Source organism: Artibeus jamaicensis, unplaced genomic scaffold, assembly GCF_021234435.1.
Source record: "Artibeus jamaicensis isolate MK-2021 breed Jamaican fruit bat unplaced genomic scaffold, CSHL_Jam_final contig_332, whole genome shotgun sequence".
In the NCBI taxonomy this organism is placed as follows: Eukaryota; Metazoa; Chordata; class Mammalia; order Chiroptera; family Phyllostomidae; genus Artibeus; species Artibeus jamaicensis.
The window spans coordinates 26,109,540-26,120,495 of NW_026521788.1; positions in this window are offsets into that span (position 1 = coordinate 26,109,540).

The following is a 10,956-nucleotide window of genomic DNA, read 5'->3' on the forward strand; positions in this document are numbered from 1 at the left end:
CATTTTAATGTATAATATTACGGACCAGTGGTTTTAACACTGTTGTCTCCCTGTATGTGTGAGAAGGTGGTTCCTCCCTGAGGAGTGAACCAGAATGATGGAACCAGACACATTTGTGTGTCTCAGCTGGGCAAGTAGGGGGACGGGACACGGGAGACTCCTACCCCAGGGACAGGCCTAGCGGTCTGGAGAGTGTGGACACTGAGTTTCAGCAAGTGGTCAAGGTAGCCAAGAAAACTTCTTCTGTAAGGTGGAAAGGAAGGTGGTGGCAAGCATTTGGAGACAGGCTCGCTGCGTGAGTGTCAATATAGCAGATAGGAGAAGGGGAAAAGCAAGAGGCCAATGGCATTTTATTCTAGTTTTTACATCTATCTTCATGATATGCACATTTATACTGCTTCATTTCTCAGAGTAAGACTTTCTTTTTAAATAAAGGTGAGGGAAATACTTTTTTTTTTTAAAAAAAAAAAAAAGGTATTTGTTTATTTTCAGAGAGGACATGGGAGGGAGAAAAAAAGGGAGAGAAACATCAGTGTGTGGTTGCCTCTCAGTCACCCCCTACTGGGGACCTGGCCTGCAACCCAGGCATGTGCCCTGACTGGGAATCAAACTGGGGACCCTTTGGTTTGCAGTCTGACACTCAACCCACTGAACCACACCAGCCAAGGCAACATTCTTCATCTTTAAAAAAAAGTTACAAATAGCCTTAGTTGAAAGCTATTTTCTTAATTTGGGGCAAGCAAGTATTGCAATTTTTTAGCTTTTCAAAACAGATGCATGATATAAAGATTGTTTTACATACACAAGACTGCAAAGGAAGCATGTGTTCGGTTGCTAATCTAAAAATACCGCCCGTGTCGAAATATAAAAATATGCACTTTCTCATTTCTGTTACTCAGTCATTCTCAGAAAAGGTGCCCATTTAATGATATTCCCACTTGATAAAATAGGTTTAAAATGTAAACATTTTGTTTATGATTGAGTAGTAGTTCTGTGTTCAAGTCCTTGGCTTTATGTCCCGTTAGACAAGTTCTGGAACTGCTCTGAGCCTTGGTTTTCTCAACTGTAAACTGAGAAAAATGTATCCATCCCCAGTGATATATGAGGGGGTGTTAAGAGAATGTGTGAGTAAAAACAGTTTATAAATAGTAAAATAAATTTAAATGTGCAGTAGTTTGTTATTTTACAAAGGCACCAAAGCAACATAATAGGGAACATCATTTCAATAGACAATGCTATAACAATTTGATGTCTGTGGGGGGAGGGCTGAAACTTGACCTCTACCTCACAAATTTAGAGATGACTTGTGGCCATATCATAAAAGCTAAAACTATTAGGCTTCTAGAAGAAAACATAGGAGGATATTTTTATAGTTTGGGGGTAGGCAAAACTTTTTTAAGAGGACTTTCATAGCACTAGCCATAAAAAAATATTGATGAGTTGAACTCCAAAAAAAATGTATTTTGTTCATCAAGAGACCATTAAGAATACAATAAACAAGCCACAGTCCAGAATAACATATTCATAATGCATCTGGCAAAGAGCTCACATCCAGAATGCACAGCAAACTCTCATCATTGACAGTTTTTTGAAAACTGCTACACTGACCAATTTTACCACTGGCTACTTGATATACAGAAACATACCTTATGAACTTAACTGCTACTTTTATCGGTCTACGGCAAAATCGTTAACCTAGCAGCCTCCAAGAACCTGTCAACAAGTAAGGACTCACTGTACTAAAAACTTCTACAACTCAATAATGAAAAAACAAACATGCAGATAACCTTACGAAAGAAAATACGTGAATGGCCAAAGAGCACATAAAGTATTCAACACAGGAGTCGTAAGAGAAATGAGACATAACTGCACTAGAATGACTGAGATGGAAATGACTGCACCCAGTGTTGGAGAGGACGTGAGGCAGCGTCGGTAGTGGGAGTGTAAAATGGAACCACCACTTTGGAAGCCGGCCTGCAAGTTTCTTACAAAATTAAACACATCTAGTCTTTGATCCGGCCCTTCCACTCCTGGTGTTCACCCAAAAGAAATGAAAGCGTGTGACCACAAAAAGACTTGTATTAGAGTATCGACAGCAGTGCTGTTGCCAAAAACCAGTAACGGGGCAGCTGCCTAACAGCAGGAATACGGACTAAACTGGTATAATCAAGCAATGGAGTAATACCTGGCAAAAGAAGAAATTAACTGCTGATGAAATAACATGAATCAATCTCAAGAACATTTTACTGAGTGAAAGAAGCCAGTTGTGAAGGATGCAGACCGTAAGATTCCATATATATGAAGTTCTAAAACAGGGAAAACCGACTTCTGGTGGAAAAAAGTCAGAACAAGGGTCTGACTTTGTGGGAAATGCGAGAAGTGGAAAACGGGACTTTCGAAGCTGGCAGTGATGTTCCGTGTCATCCTAGGGCTCCCACGGATGTATGACCTGGGGGTTCTTCAACTGACAGTGAGTTGTACCGAAAATACGATGAATGGGAAGATGAGTAGATAAATGATAAGTCAACTATAAGAACATGTTAGTTGTAGAAAGGTAGTAAATAGATGGATGTTTGCTACCTAATACTTTTCAACATTTCTTTATGGTTGAAGTTTTCCAAATGTTGGGGAAAATATCAAGTACTTCATTAGGAAATCCTATTAAACTTAATTGATAGCAGCATCTCGAAAATAAAGCAGCAGATAACATAAAAACCACATACAGTATTTACTTTATTTACTTCAAAATGTAATTTTGTTTGTGAATCCCATAACAAAATTAGCCAGTCCGGTGCTGCTGCAAGGTTCCCTGGGCTACCACGATCGCCGAGCTACCCTTCCGAGTACAGAGAGCCACCTTCTAGAACCTCACCCCCCAATCTACCTGGCGACTGGAATACTCATGAGCCACCCCAGCAAATGCCACCAGACTTTCTCCCCACCCAGGTCCCTGCACTCCCCACAACCTGCTTCTGCCTCCTCTGAAGCACCCCTTCTGACCACCAGAAAATTTCTAATTGTCAAATTCAACACCACCCTAGCTCACCTTTTCTCAGCATCTGACTTAGAGGACCACACTCGCTTGAAACTTGTCCCCTTGACTTTCACATGACCACTTTTTCCTCATCATCTTGCCTCCTTTACAGCCTCTTTGAAAACACCTCCCCCATCTCCTCAGTGCCGAGGCTGCACGCCCACAGCCTCCCCCACTCCCACGAATTCATCTATCACTAGGCAGCTCTCCAGTCTGTTTCTAACCCTGCTTCTCTCCTGAGCTTTAGTCTTGGGACGTACAGGTCTGCCCCTTGGAGTGATCTGCAGGCACAGCAATTGTCAAAGCAGAGCGCGCCTTCCCCCGAACACCCAGGTGCAGCCTGTTCCTCCTGCTTTGTCTCCTTTAATGGAATTCCTCCCGACTTTATCCCCTTCTCACGCATCCAGCTTATTGGTCCCCATGTTCTCTCAGTTCTCTCTCTCTCTCTTGAATCTCTTCCTTGCCCCTTCATGGTCTCAAGTATAATTTAGGCCTTCATCATGTCTAACTAATTTCTGGTTCTTCTTCATTAGTCAGTCCCCCCTCAACGCGGGAGCACTTTGCTAAAGTAAAAACACAGTAACATTCCCTGCCCTGTTTAAATGCTTCAACCGCCTACCCCTCCACAGTCTGCCATCCCTCCGTCCCTCCGTTACTCCAGCGCAAACACACCTTATAACCCCGCTCACACCTCTGTCCAGATAACTGATTTCCTTCCACAACTACTCGTGTTGAAAAATTCAGTTCAAAAGTCGAGTCCTTTAAGAGTTTTCTCTAAACCTTCCAGGAAGTTAGTTGCTACTCCCATTCTTTTCTCTATCAAAATACATTGCATATTTCCTTATTGTCATTTATACAATCAGTATGTAGCATCAGTTGTTTGTTGGTGTATATGTCTTCTTTTAGTAGATGCTGAGTAAATGTTTGCTCAATGAAGTTCATACACACGTCTCCAGATCTCTGCAGTGAGTTACAGAAAGGCAGGTGACCAAGGATTTTAGCTGCCAGAACAGCTGTAATTGTTCTCATTGTCTAGTTATACTTCTGCTCACATTCTCCATACTGGCAGCCTTTCTTCTCCATTCTTGGAAGTCAGTCCCCTAAGTGTGCAAAAGAAAAGGGTACCTGGGTTGCCAGAGCTGGACCACCTACTTTCCCCCTCTCTGATCACATAATCTACATGCAAATAAATGAAATGTGATCATGTGGTATGGTGTAAGCTCTTATCCTTTGTGACTTTGGTCCTTTTTCAACTCAGCAAAAGCTGTGGTGTTGGCAACCTGGAATTTGAGGACTGGGCTCTACTCTAATCTCTGAACTAATAACTGGATCAATGGGGAAAACGATTCCACCACTCTGAGCGTCAGTTTCCCCTCTTTAAAATGACTCAGCATGAGACAGTAGTAAACACCTAGCACAATGGATAACTATGCATCAGTCATTCATTTATTCAACAAATATTGAGTGACTGCCTACAGGTATCAAGTAACATGCTATACAGATTTACAGTATACAGCACTCAATAAAAACATGAGTTTGTTTTCTTGCAAGTGTGTTTTGGACTTTGTAATGTTTTTTTTAATTTTTATTTACTTATTTTTCAAGTACAGTTTTCTGTCTATTTCTCCCATCTCAGCCCCCCCACCGCCCCGTGCTCCCCACCTTCCTCCCATTTCCACCCCCCTTAGTTTCTGTCCTTATGTCCTTCATACTTGTTCCTCCAAATCCCTCCCCCTTTTTTCCCTTAATTTCCACTCCCTCTCCCCTCTGGTCGCTGTCCCCCTGTTCTCTATTTCAGTGTCTTTGTTTTTATTTTACTTGCTTGTTTGTTTTGTTGTTTAGCTTCCTGTTAAAGGTGAGATCATATGGTATTTGTCTTTCAACCCCTGGCTTATTTCACTCAGCATAATACTTTCCAGTTCCATCCATGCTATTGCAAAGGGTAGTAGCTCCTTCTTTCTCTCTGCTGCATAGATTCCATTGTGTATATGTACCACAATTTTTTGATCCATTCATTTACTGATGGGCACATAGGTTGTTTCCAACTCTTGGCTATTGTAAATTGTGCTGCTATGAATTTTGTGGTGCATAGGTTCTTTGAAATTGATGTTTTAGGATTCTTAGGATATAATCCTAGCAGTGGAATTGCTGGGTCAAAAGGCAGGTCGATTTTTATTTTTCTGAGAAAATTCCATACTGTTTTCCATAATGGTTGTACCAGTCTGCAATCCCACCAACAGTGAACTAAGGTCCCCTTTTCCCCACAACCTCTCCAACATTTGTTGCTTGTTGCTTTGTTTATGATGGCCATCCTGACTGGTGTAAAGTGGTATCTCATTGTGGTTTTAATTTGCATCTCTCTGATGGCTATAAAGGAAAGAATAAACAAATAGGATTTTATCAAAATAAAAAGCTTCTGCATGGCTAAAGAAAACAGTATTAAATTAGCAAGACAACCAACTGTATGGGAAAACATACTTGCCAACGATACCACAGACAAAGGTTTAATCTCCAAAATATACAAAGAACTTACACGACTCCACTCTAGGAAGACAACCAACCCAATTAAAAAATGGGCAAAGGACTTGAACAGACATTTCACCAAGGAGGACATACAGAGGATCCAGAGACACATGAAAAAAGGACTTTGTAATGTTTTTAATGTTCTGTATAGGGCTGTTTCCTCCCCACCCTCTTCTCCCTCAGCCAAAATAATTTTTCTCTGAATTTCTCCTTTAAGGTCTGCTAAGTAGTGTATAGTGATGGTTAACAGCCTGGGGTTTAAAGCCAGATTTTCAAGGTTTGAATCCTAGCTATGAAACTTTTTGCTGTGAGACATTGCATAAGTCACCAAACTTCTTGATGTTTTGCTTTCTGCATTTCTGAAGCACAAGAATACCTTTCCCATTAGCTTGTTGTAAAGAATAAAAGTGTCAATACATGTAAATCTTACAGTGTTACCCGACATTAAGTAAGTGTGTAAGAAGTGGTAGTTATTATTATTTGCTGCCTATGGTTCATAAAGTACTTAACCTTACCATGAAAATCAATTCCAGCCCAAGTACAAGAAAGTGATCGGAGTCCTCATTTCTAATTTATATTCCTTTAAATAGCTTGGAAAGTTTCTGATGGTCCTGCACTTTCCAATACGGTACCTACCAGCCCCATGTAGCTACCAAGCACTTGAAATGTGGTAAGTGGAAGAGTAGTGTTGCAAGTGTAAAGTAAACCAGATTTAAAGACGTACGGGAGACACATTAGCAAAAATTACAGAGGTGCACCCCTCTAAAAGAGCAACTAAAAACTGGCAAAAGCAGATAGAACCAGCTTTTTCAGAACTCTTGTCTGTAATCAAAAACTTGAAGCAACTTTGGAAACGTTTTCTAAAGAGAAACAGATGCATCTTGATGAGAACAGTGAGCTCTATGACATTTTCATTTGCCGTAAGCCCATCCTCACACTCCAAGGAATGCAACAAACAAGAGTGACCCATACCTGAAGGAAAAAGCAACAATTATAAAACTGTCCATGAAGAAGTGCAGACATTGGGCTTACTAGACAATGACTATAAATCAGCCCTTTAAATATGTTCAGCTAAAAGAAAACATGTCTAAAGAACTAACAGGATTGTTTTCTTAATTTCCTTTTCTGTTACTTCATTATTGACATAAAAATGAAGCTAATTTCTGGATATTAATTGTGTATCATACTACTTTGCTGAGTTCACTTATCAGTTCTAGTAGCTTCTTGTGGAGTCTTTGGGTTTCTCTATGTACAGTATCATGTCATCTGCAAATAATGACTGTTTTACTTCTTTGTTTCCAATCTGGATGCCTTTTATTTCTTCTTGTCTGATTGCTGTGGCCAGGACTTCCAGTGCTATGTTGAATGAGAGAGGTGAAAGCACACATTCCTGTCTTTTTCCCAGTATTAAGGGGAACACTTGCCATTTTTGCCTGTTGAGTATGGTGCTGGCAGTGGGTTTGTCACATGTGGCCTTCGTTATGTTCAGGTGTGTTCCCTCTGTTCCCACTTTGCTAAGAGTTTTATCGTAAATAGGTGCTGGATTTTGTCAATTGCATTCTGTGCATTATTGATATAATCATGTGGTGTTTATCCTTCATTTTGTTTATGGGGTGAATCACATTTGCTGATTTACAAATGTACCAACCTTGCATTCTGAGAATAAATCCGACTGATCATGGTATTATTTTCTTGATGCATTGCTATACTCAGTGTTTTCTTAAGGATTTTAGCATCACTGTTTATCCAGGATATTGGCCTATAATTTTCTTTCTTTGTAGTGTCTTTTTTTAAAAGGGTTTTATTTATTTATTTTTAGAGAGACAGGAAAGGAGGGAGAAAGAGAAGGAGAGAAACATCAATGCGTGGTTGCTTCTGGCATGCCCCATACTAGGGACCTGGCCCTGGCCTACAACTTAGGTATGTGCCATAACTGGGGATCGAACTGGTGAACCTTTGCTTCTAAGGCTAGCACTGAATCCATTGAGCCATACCAGCAAGGGCTGTAGTGTCTTCATTTAGTTCTGGAATTAGGATAATGCTGGCCTCATAAATGAGCTTGATAGCCAATTTTTCTCCTTTGAATTTTATGATAGTTTGAGAAGGAGATAGAAAAATTATAAAACAGTTTTATAATTGTTGCTTTTTCCTTCAGGTGTGGGTCACACTTTCTTGTTTGTTGCATTCCTTGGAGTGTGGGGATGGGCTTACAGCAAATGAAAATGCCATAGAGCTCACTGTTCTCATCAAGATGCATCTGTTTCTCTTTAGAAAACGTTTCCAAAGTTGCTTCAAGTTTTTGATTACTGACAAGAGTTCTGAAAAAGCTGGTTCTATCTGCTTCTGGTTCTTTCTCATTTTCTCAGAATGTTTGGTAAAATTCACCTGTGAAGCCATTCAATCCAGGACATGTTTGCTGGAAGTTTTTCTTTAATCACCTCTTCAATTTCACTAGCTGTAATCTGTCTATTCAGATTCTCTGATTTAGTTTTGGAAGATTGTATGTTATTAGGAATTTATCCATTTTGTCTAGGTCATCCAGTTTGTTTGCATATAGTTGTTCATACTATTGTGTAACAATCCTCTTTATTTCTTTAGTGTCAGTTGTTATTTCTCCTCTTTCATTTATTTTTTTTCTTCATTTCTAATTTTTATTCTGAAATGTAAAGCTCTTCCAAATTAAAGTACAGTTGACATACAATATTTATTAGCTTCAGGTGTGGACCATCATGAGATTTCAAATTTACCTTGCAAAGTGATCAGCGCAAGAAGTGCACTATCCACCTGCCACCATACAAAGTTACTGTGATATTGATATTATTCATATTCCTTACATCGTCCTTTACATCCCCATGACTTATTTATAAATTTGTACCTCGTAATTCCCTTAGCCTTTTTTCCCATACCCCCACTGTCCAACCCTTTGGCAATTATTAGTTTTTCTATATCTATGGGTCTGTTTGTTCATTTCTCTATTTTTTTTTAGATTCCACACCTAAGTGAAATGATACAGTATATGACTTTCTCTGACTTAATCTCACTTAGCATAATACCCTCTAGTTCTATCCTAGTTGTCATGAATGGCAAGATCCAATTCTTTTCCATGGCTGTGTAATACTCCAGTGTGTGCATATGATATGATGCGCACCCAACCACTTCTTCTTTATCCAGTCACCCAGTGGGAAACACCTGGGTCACTTCAATTGGAAACAGTTCTGCAGTAAACATACAGGTCTTTTTTAATTTTTCTACTTTTGGGGGCTTTTCTTCAGATAAGCCCCCAGAAGTGGAATTTCTGAGTCCTTCTTTGTCTCCTGTTAAACAGCTTTTGTTTTAAAGTCTTTTTGTCTGATATAAGTATTGCTGTCCCAGCTTCTTGTTTTTTTTCATTTCCATTTACATCAAATATCTTTTCCACCCCTTTATATTCATTCTCTGTGTGTCTTTACTGTGCAGTCTTATGTAGGTAGTATGTGTAGGGGTCTTGTTTTTGTTATGAATGGATAAAAATCCATTCAGTCATCTTATGTTTTTTCAAAGGAGCACTTAGTCAACTTCCATGTGAGTTAAGTATTAATAGGTATTTATTGCCATTTTAATTGTTGTCAATCACTTTATAAGTGGTTGGTCTACTATCTTTATATGTTTGCCTTTACTGGTGAGATATTTTTTCATATATTTGCTTATTTCTAATTTAGGCCTTTTTTTATGCTTAATGAATTCTCTTTAACATTTCTTGTAATGCGGGTTTGGTGGTGATGAATTCCTTTAACTGTTGCTTGTCTGAGAAAAGAGCTCTCTTTCAATTGTGAATAATAACTGTGCTGGGTAGAATATTCTTGGTTGTAGGTTTTTTTCTTTCATCATGTTGAGTAGACCATGCCACTCCCTTCTGGTCTGCAAAGTTTCTGGTGAAAAGTCAGCTGATAGTCTTATGGGAATACCCTTGTATGTAACTAGTTGTTTCTCTTGCTGCTTTTAAGATTCTCTCTTTATCTTTAACTTTTAATAATGTAAGTATGTGTCTTGGAGTGGGTTTCTTTGGGTTCATCTTGTTTGGGACTCTCTATGCTTCCTGGATTTAGATATCTGTTTCATTTGCCAAGTTAGGAAAGTTTTCAGCCATTATTTCTTCAAATAGGGTTTCTGTACCTTTCTCTCTCTCCTCTCCTTCTGGGAACCCTATGATTCTAATGTTAGTATGCTTGATGTTGTCCCAAAGGTCCTTTATGCTATCTTCATTCTTTTTAATTCTTTTTTGTTTTTGATCTTCCAACTGGGTGGTTTCCACTCTCCTGTTTTCCTGATTGCCGATTCATTCTTCTCTGTCATTTGATTCACTGTTGATTCCCTGCAGTGTATTTTTCATTTCAACTGTTTTATTCTTCAGTTCTGATAGGTCCTTTCCTAGAATTGTTACATCTTTGTTCAAGTTGTTGAAGTTCTGACTGATTTTTTTTTTCATTTGTCTGGACAGTCGAATCAGCATCTTTATGATTGTTACTTTGAACTCTTCATCTAGTAGACAGCTTACCTGTTTCATTTAGTTCTTTTTCTGGGGTTTTATCCTGCTTTTTGGTTTGGAACATATTCTTTTGTATCCTCATTTTGCCCACTTGTTTCTATGTATTGTATTAAGTAGATAAAGTAAATCTCTTGGTCTTGAAAAAGTGGCCTTATTTTTTGTGGGGTCTGTATTTTGATGCACCCCTTGTCACCAGAGCCAAGTGCTCTAGAGGGTGGACTAATGTAGCCTCCTGTCATGGCTGGGCCACAACTTCTAAGGACACACTAGCAGGCAAGGGGTGTCTCTGGCCTGCTGGCTGTGAGGCCTGGCTACAACTGTGGCAGGCTCACTGGTGTGCAGGGTAAAGCTTTGATGCAGCTGACTGCAAAGCCCACCCCAGCTGTTACAGACACACTGTTGTGTGATGGTGCTGAGTGATGCTGCCCACTAAGTGTGGCAGGGCAGGAAGTGCTTTAGAGGAGTGCTACCCTGGGTAGACCCTCAGGAAAGTGCCGGGGTGGGGTGAACAGTGTTAGCAAGGTTAATGGACAGTGTCAGATGTGGCACCTGCCAGGGTCAGACCAGCTAGGTTGAAGAAAGGGGATAAATGTTGCTCACCAACCTCTGACATGACCAACTTCCAACAAATCTCGTCCCTCCAACACACAGCCTAAAATTAGTCAGTGTATCACCTTCATGTACAACCTGGGGGCTTTTCAAACTACTGCCTCTGTGCTGAAACTCAGAAAGAGCACAACCTGGTTTCCTACAGCATTTGGCTCTCCCAAATGTAAGCCTTGCTGTTTTTTCAAGGCCGTATGTTATGAGGGCTCCACTTCCTTGTTCAGGTCAAGCAGAGTAGGGCTCAGATCCTTCACTCTTCAGGTATGAT